Genomic DNA, 11,945 nt, shown 5'->3' on the forward strand with positions numbered 1-11,945 from the left:
GTTACAATTTATGACACTACATTTACCCCCAATTTTAACAAGAGTATGATAATATGTAAATAGTCATACTAAAGTAGAAAGATGAGGAAGAGAGAGAAAGAGAGGAGAAACTAGGAGTGAGATCACAAAGAGATAAGACATCACTAGCTTCAAGGAACCAAGCCCCCAATATGATACAGAGCCCTACCCACACATCTAAGGACAAGCCCAAATAAGGTTAGACTTATGACCCCTCAAATGATCACAAGGGTCTTGCAAGGAAGGACTCCACACCTTGGATGAAACTACACACACATTCACTAGGCTTGGGCCTACTCAAGATGAGAAATTGCCTCAATACCTACCCTACAACATCCCATGACACCCTGCTCCTAAGGGCTTAGGATTTTATTCATTTATGGCTATTAGAAACTGGTCCAAGCATTGGTTTAGGGATTAGACTCCAATTTCTTATACCTCCTTTAGAAACCTACCCCTAGGCTTGTAGCCCTATTTGGTGATAGAATGGAACTTAACTCAAAAAATTTCCACACACCCATACACAAAAATTACCATTTAAAACACCCTTCTATAATTTGTATTGATCCCCAAGATGGTTTGACCAGGTTTGCAATTACAAGGTCTCATCCCTTTAGAGGCTAAGAGACCTAATAGGGGCAATTAGCCCTATTTTCCAAAGCAACTACCAATCAATGAATCCAAACTGGAAAACCAACTCTATGGGCATGTGGGGTATGGTGAGTAACCTTTAATTACAAGGTTGCACCCCTGGAATCCACCGCTATGACAACTTATGATGATTGTCCTAAATCTTGTCCTAGGTAGTCACATAGAGATGCCTACCTAATTTTGCTCCTTTGTCCACACAACCAAATTTACCCTACAACAAACCATGAAAACTATAAATTACAGAGGCTTATCCAGTATCCCTCCAAAGGAAGAGTCTTCTAATGGACCAGAATGCAAGATAAGGCCATGTTTGTCTAAAACCCTCTCCAAACCCTCAATTTTGGGGTTGCAGTCAGAAGAATGGAGGGTTCTCTCTACTCTAGAATAATTAGGACCTTAGACCACCACCAAAATAAATATATTTAATCCCCCTATCTACTCCATGGATGGTGGGATTCAAATCAATCCATAGAGGCACGTGCAACTCCTGCAAACTCAGAATTTATGGGAAAACTATAGTATTTTGTGTATTATTGCTTCACAAACTCCAATTACAACAACAACCACCTTGGGAATTATGTCCACAAGGATTATATAAATCTCCAATGGTTGGCCACCTAATTTGGAGTAGGTTGGATCCGTTGAAATGCTTCCCCCAACCAAATTTCAAAAAGTTGCACTTTTGCACTCAAAAGTTGCATTTTTGCAATTTTGCACAAAATGTTGTCATATTGGCTAAGGTTGGAATCCACATACATGGATCAAACAAACACTCATGAAACATGTATAAAACCTATAAAACACAAATATAAACCATCTACTACCCCTATTGACCACATGGTCCCAATTAGATTCTCAAATTGCCTAATTGGTGACATGGGCTTACATGGTGGGGTTTATTGCATACATGAAACACAAGACACACTAAGACACCCTAATGATCCTATTATTCATCCTTAGGGTCATGAGTATATTTTTGATGAGGTTCTCTTTCACCACAATCTTAGGATCTTAATTCACACAATCACATGCAAGGACACATAGAACAAGATAGAGATAGAAAAGCCAAAAAAGAGGGAAAACACGGACAAAAAACACATAACATAAGGGGTTCAATGCTAAAAACAAATATATCCAAGTCAAATAGTTGAAGAGACTTTGAGATCCAAATGTCTAAGCCACTAATCTCATTCTCAGAATGCTATTACAAGAACATAAGTGGTCACATGAAAAGAGAAAGATCATCCATCGAACAATGAGCCATGATCTTACAAGTAGCAAAGTATGAGCTCATGGGGAGGAGAAAGAAGAGAACATGGATGCCACAATCTAGCAAGTTGCATTATGCTAGGTGATCCATGAGAATAAAAGCAAGAGGGATCATGGAATCGATAGGCTAGCAAGTTGTGTTATGCTAGGTGATCCATGAGAACATGAATACCCACGACACAACAAATTATGTTTTGTTGTGTGATTTGTGTAGAGAAGGAGATTCAAAATAGTCTAGCAAGTTGTGTTATGCTAGTTCCACTCATCTCAAAAAATGTCCAGCACAAGGAGGGTTCAATATTCTAGCAAGTTATGTTATGTTATTCAACCTACCTTAAAGAAGTTGAAAAAGAAATAGTTTAAAGGTCTAGCAAGTTGCATTCTTCTAGTCGTCCTCTGGTTTTAGGAGTTAAGCATCTCATATAAGAGTTAGGTATAGTTTTGAGCATGCAACAATCTATATAAGGCATGCAATTTAAAAATAATATGTCTGGTTTCAAGAACATCATGTCTAAGAGTTAGGCCTAGTTTCGAGCATGTATACTCCATATAAGACATATAAAAGTACTGTGTCTGGTTTTGGGAATGAAGCATCTTGTTTAAGTGTTAGGTCTGGTTTCGAGTATGGAACAACCTGTATAAGACATGCAAAATAAAAAATATCATACAAGGAGGGCATGTTATATGCCCCCCCTCCCCCCAAAAAAATAAAAAATAAATAAATGCCAACATAGTACTATGTTGATGTCTTAAGGAAGATAGAAACAAATAATACACACCTTCATCATCAAGGTGATATCCTTTAGGTAACAATGTACTTAAATCCAAGCTAAAGAGGCACGTCTCTTATAAGCAAGGAAAAGATAGTTGTAAAAGAGATATCTTGCCACAAGTGTAAAGGAAGTCCTTTGGAGGAGAAGGAGGAAGAGATATTTGATCAAAGAAATATACCTCCAAGAGGATATTTTGAACAAAAATAACATCATTGACCAAAAGAAAGGAAGGAGAACAAGAATTCATACCTTCCCCCCTATTACTAGGTAAAGGGATTCTTGATGAAGGATAATACACTTTTGACCCAAAGTGAGGGGTTTGTTTATAATAGATGTACATCATCAAGTGAAGAAGATGTTGTACTCAAGGATACACACCTCTTTCATAAAAGATTATCCTTGAGAAAACAAACAAGTTCACACAAGGAATGAAATCGTTTCATAAGCAAATACCGCTCATCCTAGGAAAAGTGGATTCTAAGAAAGGATAGAAGATAGAAGATAGAATCAATGTCTCCCAAGCATAGGGACAAAGAGAAGGATTGCACTCCTTCTAAGGAATAATTATACATATAGGATATACCACTTCGAGAAAATAATAGGTTCTAATCAAGGAACACACATGCACTCACATGAAGGACAATTCAATTCGAGAAAGGTCATCAAGTTATGAAAAACACAACTCAAAAGAAGAGGCAATCTTTGAAAATAAGATAGACAAAACAAAATATATTATCCCTACCCCCCAAGCAAGGAGACAAGGAATAATTATGTTGTTGTTCAAGTATGATTGGAATTGAAGATTCATCACCACACATGACAAAGAGTTCCCAATAAATTCAAACTACTAATGTCATAGGGTGAGGAGCAACATAATAAGGTGAGTAGAGTGCTAAGGCACTACCTCTTCACCAAGAAAAATTGTCAGATCAGTTGTAAGAGCTATGAATGCTCGATAATATTGGTCTTGACCCAAATCTTTAAAAGCTTTGCAATTTCAAAGAGAATGAGAATAGCAATGATGAAAAAGACAATGCTCATCACCTCCTTTGTTCTTATTATTATATTTTATGAAAGGAAATATAACATGCTTATCATACTTCAATCTCCAAAATATTCTTGTAGCTATTTTTTCTTGATTCTCAATCTGGCTAGGTCTTGTCTCTTGAGATGTAGGACAAGATGTGCTAGTGGAAGGAGAAGAATTGTTTTCTTGAGGAAAAAGAATTGGTAAAGGATGAGGAGGATTATTTGATGTAGAAACACGTTTGGATGGATGATAGTTTCTATGTCCTGCAAAATACTCTTTAAACATTTGAACCTTACAAGCATCCCCCATAGATGTTTGGGAATTGGGATATCCTATGCCTTCTTTAGTAAATTGTGTGGGAGGGTCTGGATCGTAATTCCTTGTTCATGTTTTCCAAGTCCTTGTCCTCTATAGACTTTCTTTGAAATACTATCATATCCAAATCCATAATATGTTCGTAATTGTGAAGGAGAAGGGATTTCATTATGAATTTATTCAAAAAAAATAGTGTAAGGACAAGTTGAAGGGCCAAAGGGATAATTAGATGAAGAAGGGATATCCTTTGTAGGGAGACTCTCCTTTCTTTCATCATTATTCATTTCCTCTTTTGTTGGTTGGGAAGAAAAGTCCTTATCATCTAAGGCTTCATCTTTGCTTAATGTTATGTGAGGAGATAGATTGTGAATAAAATGCATAACACCATCTTGCCTACAAAAATGTTGATGATTAAGATAAGATCTAGGAGAATAAGGAGGATCTAGAGAAATTAATACACCAACATTTTGACCTTGCCCCCCTTGCACTAGAGTATGTGTATGAGAAGAAGGTGTTGTCATGTTTCTCTTCAATTCTTTCTCTTCATTGGAGCAATCATTGTGTTGGTTGAAAATTTTGTACACTTGGGGAAATATACAAAATTGTGGTTTCGACCACGACGTGTGAGTAAAACTCTCCTAATTAAGGGAAGGCTCCCCTATCTAACTACAACTTTTAAAATGAAATAGGATGGGACAGCAATATTTCTTCTTCTTTCAAGAAAGACAATATCGTTTTCTCTTCACAGAAAAGTGATAGCGATTTGATATAAAACAACAGTAACAACTTTCTAAATGAAATGAGAGAAAAGAAATGAAGTTTCCTGAAATCTCAAAGACCTCTGTCACTTCCTTTGGGATGGGACAACAATATCAAGCTCAAAGACTTGATTATATGAAGTCCTATCTACCCTTTTCTTACACTAATTCTATCAAGAACAAATTATAACAGCTCAAAGATTGGAATATCTTATTCTTTTCTACTCAAAACAATGGGAAGTAGTAAAACCTCAAAGACTCATAGCTATTTCTCACAAAATTTGCTTCTAAACTCTCTCAAGAATAAGTGTAAGCACGATGACTTACAACTTCTCTCAACAAAATATTTATTTTAATCTATATTAACCTCAAATACTTGCAACACAAAGACTGCAAATCAAATGTGATTAAGCTCTTTAAGAAACACTTGCAAGAAAGATAATATAGAACACAAACTCAAGTATGTAGCACAAAGGCTCAAATCTTGAACAATTTCCTTCTATTCCTTTCAATTCTTGAATTCACACATGAAAGCTCAAAGACTTCTTTGCTGTAAATTTGGCAGAGTTTTTGCTTGCTTTCCAAAAGAAAAAAATTACAATAGACCCCTCAAGTATTTATAGGAGAGGAGTCATGAGAAAAAGGTGGGAGGATCCCAACTAACTTGAGAAATTCTTTCAACCACCAAGACTTATTCAATAACTAACTAAGACTTATTCCAGCTACAGTCCTAACTGAACACAACTTGTAGTTGTCTTACATGTAATTACAAAAGTGCAAGTAATGACTTAACTTGCATTTTACAAAAAGTCTTTTACATGTAACTTGTCAAAAGAAAAACTACAACTAAAGATTACAAATGTGGAAAAATACAACTAAGTGTTGAAAAACACTTAAGTTGTAGCACGTGAAGACATGAATCCTTCAAACTTCAGGATGATCATTTGTAGTTCATCAGGATCCGGTTCATGGGTGTTCTTGGCAACAACCATGGTCTTCACAATGGTATCATGGCATCGGAGGTGTGCAGAGTTGTTTTTCTCCAAGATGGACTGAAATTCATACAAAAAGATTTGGTGTTTCATCAACATTTGAATTGAAGCAGCTAAGAATTGATCGCTCCTCCATTCATTATGAGTCCTTATCTATAAATCTGCAAGAACTTCTTCTTTTGGTATTAGCTCTCCATCCTGACTTATTATGTTGCAAGAGGCCTTTTCACAATGAGAGACAATATCTTGGAAAACTTCACCCCGTAATCTCATTGCATCACCAATCTCTTCAGTGAGGGATTTAAGAAAACGGGCCTTATTTTCTAGAAACTCTTCAAATTTGAAGTACATGACCCTGGAAGAGATGATGGCATGCTCCTGTAGAACACTCAACTATTGTTGGGGCATGGTATGCTAGATTGTCAAACTATCTTCAACACTTTCCAGATTCTTTTTGAAAGTTTCGGAAGTCTGATCCAGTTTCTCTTCAATGATTTCCAACTTAGACATCATCTGAAAAATGTCTTTCATCACTTGCGCACATAGATCATGAAATTGATCAACCCAGGAATCCAATGCTTGTACCTTCTGAACAACCCTTTCAACTCCACGAATTGATTCTTGGGAACCGGAAGAACTTGTGGGATTACTCCCTTTAGCAGCAGGTTTTGTAATTTTATGAACAACTGCCATAAGTTGCCGGTTTTTCTCTTCTAGCTTGTCTTTCTTTGCTAGAAGTTCATCACACTATTGTACCAGTGAAGCTACAGAAAAGTGGGCATCATGTTTAATCACCTCATGCATTTTCTTACCCAATTCTATCCTTGTAACTTTGTAATCAGCAGCTGACATCTCTTCAAGTGGCTTATCTACAATGGGTTCAACAATTTCAGCTACCTTCATCTTGTTGTTGTCAACAATTACTTTGGAGATAGTCTTGGCCTTTTTAGCAACCTTGGGTCTAGACTGTTTAAGTTGTTGATAATCAAAGGCAGCAAGCAATATTTCTTTCTTCTTCCTTTTTTGAGTAAAAGAACTAAGCCATGGAGGTAAAGCCATCAACTCTCCTTCAGTAGCAGTTGTAGGCAAAGGAGAAGCAGTTTTTGTTTGAATAACCGTGGTCATCCTGAGAGGAATATTTGTTTGGATGGTGACCAGGGTTTTGTCAATAACCAATGGGCATGAAGATTGCTTCATAAATTCTTCAAAACCAGAAGTGGAGGTATCAATCTTTGACAACTGGATACAAGCAGGAGTATCTTTAGGAACTTCCAACACACTCTCTTGTTGATGATCAGGAGGCGGCTCGTATGTTGAAATAGGAATGGCATTCTGAGGAGACTCCTCCATCATTAAGTCAGGAGGAGAAAGGGGCATCTCAATGGAAACTGAGAAAGGGATCTCAAGAGGCGAGTCTGAAGCTGGAGACTTAGGAGCATCATCATATTGCTACCCTTCTTCTGGATCATCAAGATCAATTGCCTGAACATGGAACCATGACTTTTTCTTCCCATGAACTGTCGCCTCCTGAGGAGGAAGCACTACTGCCTAACTAACTCACAATTTGATCCGAGTGCCAGAAGATGATGCACCTTCCTTGTTGTCAACTTGAATCTCAGACTTACGTCTAAGAGGCCCCGTAGAATCATCTTCTTTTCCAATCTTGATATTAATGAGTCTAACAATATTACTTTTTAGCCAAGGATTGGTGTTAGCCAAGATAGGCTAAAATCTCTCAAGAATGGATATGCACTCCTTGTGTGACCATTGGATTAAAAGAAGTGGAGCTTCCTCAACCCTTCATGAAATATATTCAGGATCAATTACGTGCCCATCGTCAAACATCCCTTGTGGAATATCCACCAAGTTCAAATCAACAACTTGCTCAACAGTGAGCTTGCAGTAATCCATCTTTAGAATTTGCACTTCTATTCAAAGATCTACCCATACAACATGTATACAATGCACGTGCACGAAGGACTTCTTGATCTTTTCTTCATAACCCGGTAGTCAAAATCTGCCCTGGCTTTAAACCTTTTGAGTTTAATCTCCTGCATTTTGGTCTCCATGGCCTTAGCTTTAACAAATGTGACAAGAGAATACCAACCAATTTTTAATGGGTTTGTTGTAGAGATCTTCATTCCAACCTTATGTCTGATAGACTGATGAGCGTGGACAACCATGATCTGTCTTCCCAACTCCATAGGAATGATCTTATTAGTTGGGTATCTAGGGAGCATGTATGGCTGACCACTATAGCATCCAATTCTCATATAGGTAAAGGTCGGTAATTGAAGAAACAAGCATCCATACTCACTCACCCTTTCCCATACCTCATCTGATACCCTTTTGTTCTTCAGAGTTCTGTTAAACTGACACATGAAGTAACCGAAGAATGCATCTTGGACTCTTTTGAAATACAATTTGTTGGGTCTCAAAGGCAAGGCAACTGATCATAATATTCCCATACCGGTATAAGCGAGCGATCACCCTTGGTAGAAAGACCTAGAAAATGTCTAAGTGATGTTGCCAAGTACACCAAATATGAGTTCATGTAGAAAGTCATGGTGGAAGAAACTGCTGAAATTTGTTCACACAAGGCATCGCTGATGACTTCTCCCCATGATATATGATGGGACTGCCTTATGAACATGATGAACTGGTACATCCAGGGCTCAAAAACATTAGAATGTTCAAGGCCCATTATCCTGTTGAGGAGGGTTATGATGTCTCCAATTTCTCATTTGAAGTCATAGCGGTACAACTTAGCCCACCTTGAGAAGGTGGCTCGTGGCTCATGGATCCACCTATTGATATGATGTTTGCAGTCTTTCTCCCTTTTCACATAATACTCAACTGCACTATATTTAGAGATCTTCATATAAATAGGTGCAGGAGGTATTCAGAAGACTTTCTCAATTGTGTCTGTGTCAAGGCGGATTATTGCTTCACCATCATCATTTTTTATGGTTCTTGTCTCCTTGTCAAAGTGATGGGCACAAGCGAGAACAAATTCAGGTTCTAGGGCAGCCACTAGAAAAGAAGTGTGATGGATATGGTTGTCCAACAGTCATTGCATATTGCTATCTTGCGGATCATCTACCCTCTTGACAAATTCTGACATGTCCACATGCCCTATCTCCGTATCTCTTATGCGATCCAAAGGAGAGGAAACTTGGGAAGGTGCAACCTCGTTTTGGTAATTTTCATATTTATACTTCATCTTCTTTGGAATTGGTGATGACGGCAAATCTGACATTGATGGACAACCTGAAATACTGTGATGAAGGCTTAAAAGTGTTAAGGAAACATCATATTCAGCTGCAACTAACATTTTTCCTTCTTAAAATGAGAAGAACTCCAACTCTTGCAATTCACGACTTTGTGAGAGAAAAATGGGAAATAAATGGGAATGGGGGAATCTTGACTTTGACCAATTTTGGATCTTGGGGAAATTTTTGCAAGTATACAAGTTGGAAAGAGCATACATGCAATTGGATTTTTAAAACCCGAATGCAAGTACACTTGTAAATTTGTAAATGGGGAAATGGGTGGAAAATGAGAATTAGACTTGCGGAAAATGACAAAAATGGAAAGCACGGATATGGGTGACATGAATGGATAAAAATGGGAAGAACCGGGAATGTCATTTTCATGAAAATGGGAAGAACTTTCAACATGTAATCCGGTTCTTAAAACCCGATTTTGAAAGGATGGGCATTTCACATCTTTGCAACTTGGAATTTTAACCAAAAATGGTTAAGTTCTTTAACCGTAAGGGAAGAACAATGATTTTCATCCAACTTGTAATCGAGATTTAAAATCCCGAATACAAGTAAAGAGGGAAAATGGGGAAGATCAATGCAATTCAAAAATTGCTTATGAAGGGGGAAAATCTCTCTCACAAAACCGATTTTTGGGGCAAGAACAACATATTTACAAATTTACAACTAGAAAGGAAAATAAAAAAATAAGAAAACAAGAAAATGAAACAAGAAAAGAAAAGAAAAGAAATCATACCTTGTTTCAATCTGAAAATGCCTCTTCAAAAGATGATCAATCTTTGGAAGAAAGAAGAATAACTCTTTAATAGAGACAATCAGCAATGCCAAACCCTAGCAACATTTTTACAAAAACGCCATAAACTAAAAAACGTGGCAGCAAATCTAAATAAAATGGCCCAAGGAGGGGTTGAATCTTCATCCACCTTCAACGCCTAGGCAAGAGAGGCAAAAATGCCTTAGGAGTTTGCTGCTTTATGGAGAAAAAATCGCCTAAAAAGTGGATCCAAGAAACCACGTGTTTGTTGATTTAGACCAAAAAACCAGTAAATGTAAACCCCAAATGGCATCAAAAGTGTTTGCAAATGCATGAGAATAGGATGAAATCCCAAACGCCTCTCCTTCCTAAAAAAAATCTCCACGAAATTTGTTTTGAAATCTTCAACAAATCTGTTTTTCTTGGCTGGTTGGGTTTTTTAGAAAGATTAACAAGTTCGATTTTGCATGAATTGGAGAAAATCGGGTTTTTTGGGCAATATAACAAGTTTAAATTTGCACTTTTTCATCAACAAGGCAAAATTGGATTTTAAAAATGAAATTACAAGTTTAAAATCCACCAAAATGCACTTTATAGAGAAAATCGGGGTTTTTAGGCAAAATAGCAAGTTTTAAATGTCACTTTATTTCATTTCTAGGCAAAGTCGGGTTTTGGAGAGAGATGTGCAAGTTTAAAATTACTTGTAAAGGGAAAATAAAATCCCTACAACAAGTTTTAAAAACTTGCACATATGTAATAGGGGTTTAAAATCCCTATTACAAGCAAAAACCATTAAAGTAGGGGTTTTAGAAAAGAATTACAAGTAAACCTGTAACTTATTCAAAAAATCCCTATTTTAACTTAAAAAAAGCCAAAAAGCATCAAGGGGGAAATAAAAAGCAAATTACAAGTTTTTATTTTTAATAAAGTGCACTTGTAATGAGTCAAAAATTTCCCTACAAAGACCAAAACAATGGAAATCATTAAAACTTGTAATTCAAGAGAAATTTCCCACCTGCAGTTAGGGAGAAAAAACCCAAAATTGAAGGAAAGACATAGAAAATGAATCCAGAATGCGACGAAATTTGAAACGTAGTTCGAGGATGGACTGAGGATTAAGCCAGTCCAAGGATTAGTCAAAATTCTACCTCGGTAAGTGTGCCATAGAGTAAAATTTTCTTTTTTCACAAAAATTTCATGTAATGGTTGTTCATTTTTTAAAACAAAAATGAGGACAACACATTGATAGGAGTATTGATTCTTTCCTCATTCCCATGAGATACCCTAGGAGAGGTACAAGTGTTTGCCTTTTCAATGTATCTCTAGGATTATCATTGTCTATGAAATCTTTTATGTGATCTAAATATGCAATGTATTTCCCTAATAATATCATAATAAAAAAAAACATACAACATGGATAAAATCTTTAAGAGACGATTTGTAAGTAGGAAATATCTTTGAAATTTTAATGATGCCATATGCAAGAGTATTATGAATGAAAAGAAGTAATGTAAAGTGAAAGAAACCATTATTCAACACATGATTTTGATAAATGTAACTAAGAAGCAATGCAATCACATGTGAAATAACAAACCAATCAGATTTAGTGAATTCCATTATGAAACACCCCAAATTAGATTTGAAAATCAGAAGATGGAAATGTAAGATAAGTCGATTTCACCAAAATGTAATGGCAGTAAAATTGGGGTTTCACCAATTAAGATAATAAAATCACTAATCTTACCTAATTAACCATACATTAAAAAGGGAGAGGAAATTCAATAGATCTAGCCACAATTCAATTAGGGAAAAGGGTTGAGATATCAATCAAATTAACCTATAGGTTGTCTCCCCTTTTTGAGTTGAAATTTGGTTTCTATTGTAAGGTTTAGGGTAACGTAAAGAAGGATTGGAGTAGAACAGTAATAATAGAATACTACAGACTTCACATAGAGCCATACATAGAGATCTAAGCAAGAAAGGTAAATTAGAACTTGTTGCAGAAAATCCGAGTTGAATTGTCAAGACCAAGGCGGTGGGTCGCCCTAGTCCTATAAATCTGAGATAGGCAATTAGGATCTTTTTCAGATCAAAGAGACAT

Source organism: Cryptomeria japonica, chromosome 6 (genome assembly GCF_030272615.1).
Source record: "Cryptomeria japonica chromosome 6, Sugi_1.0, whole genome shotgun sequence".
NCBI lineage: Eukaryota > Viridiplantae > Streptophyta > Pinopsida > Cupressales > Cupressaceae > Cryptomeria > Cryptomeria japonica.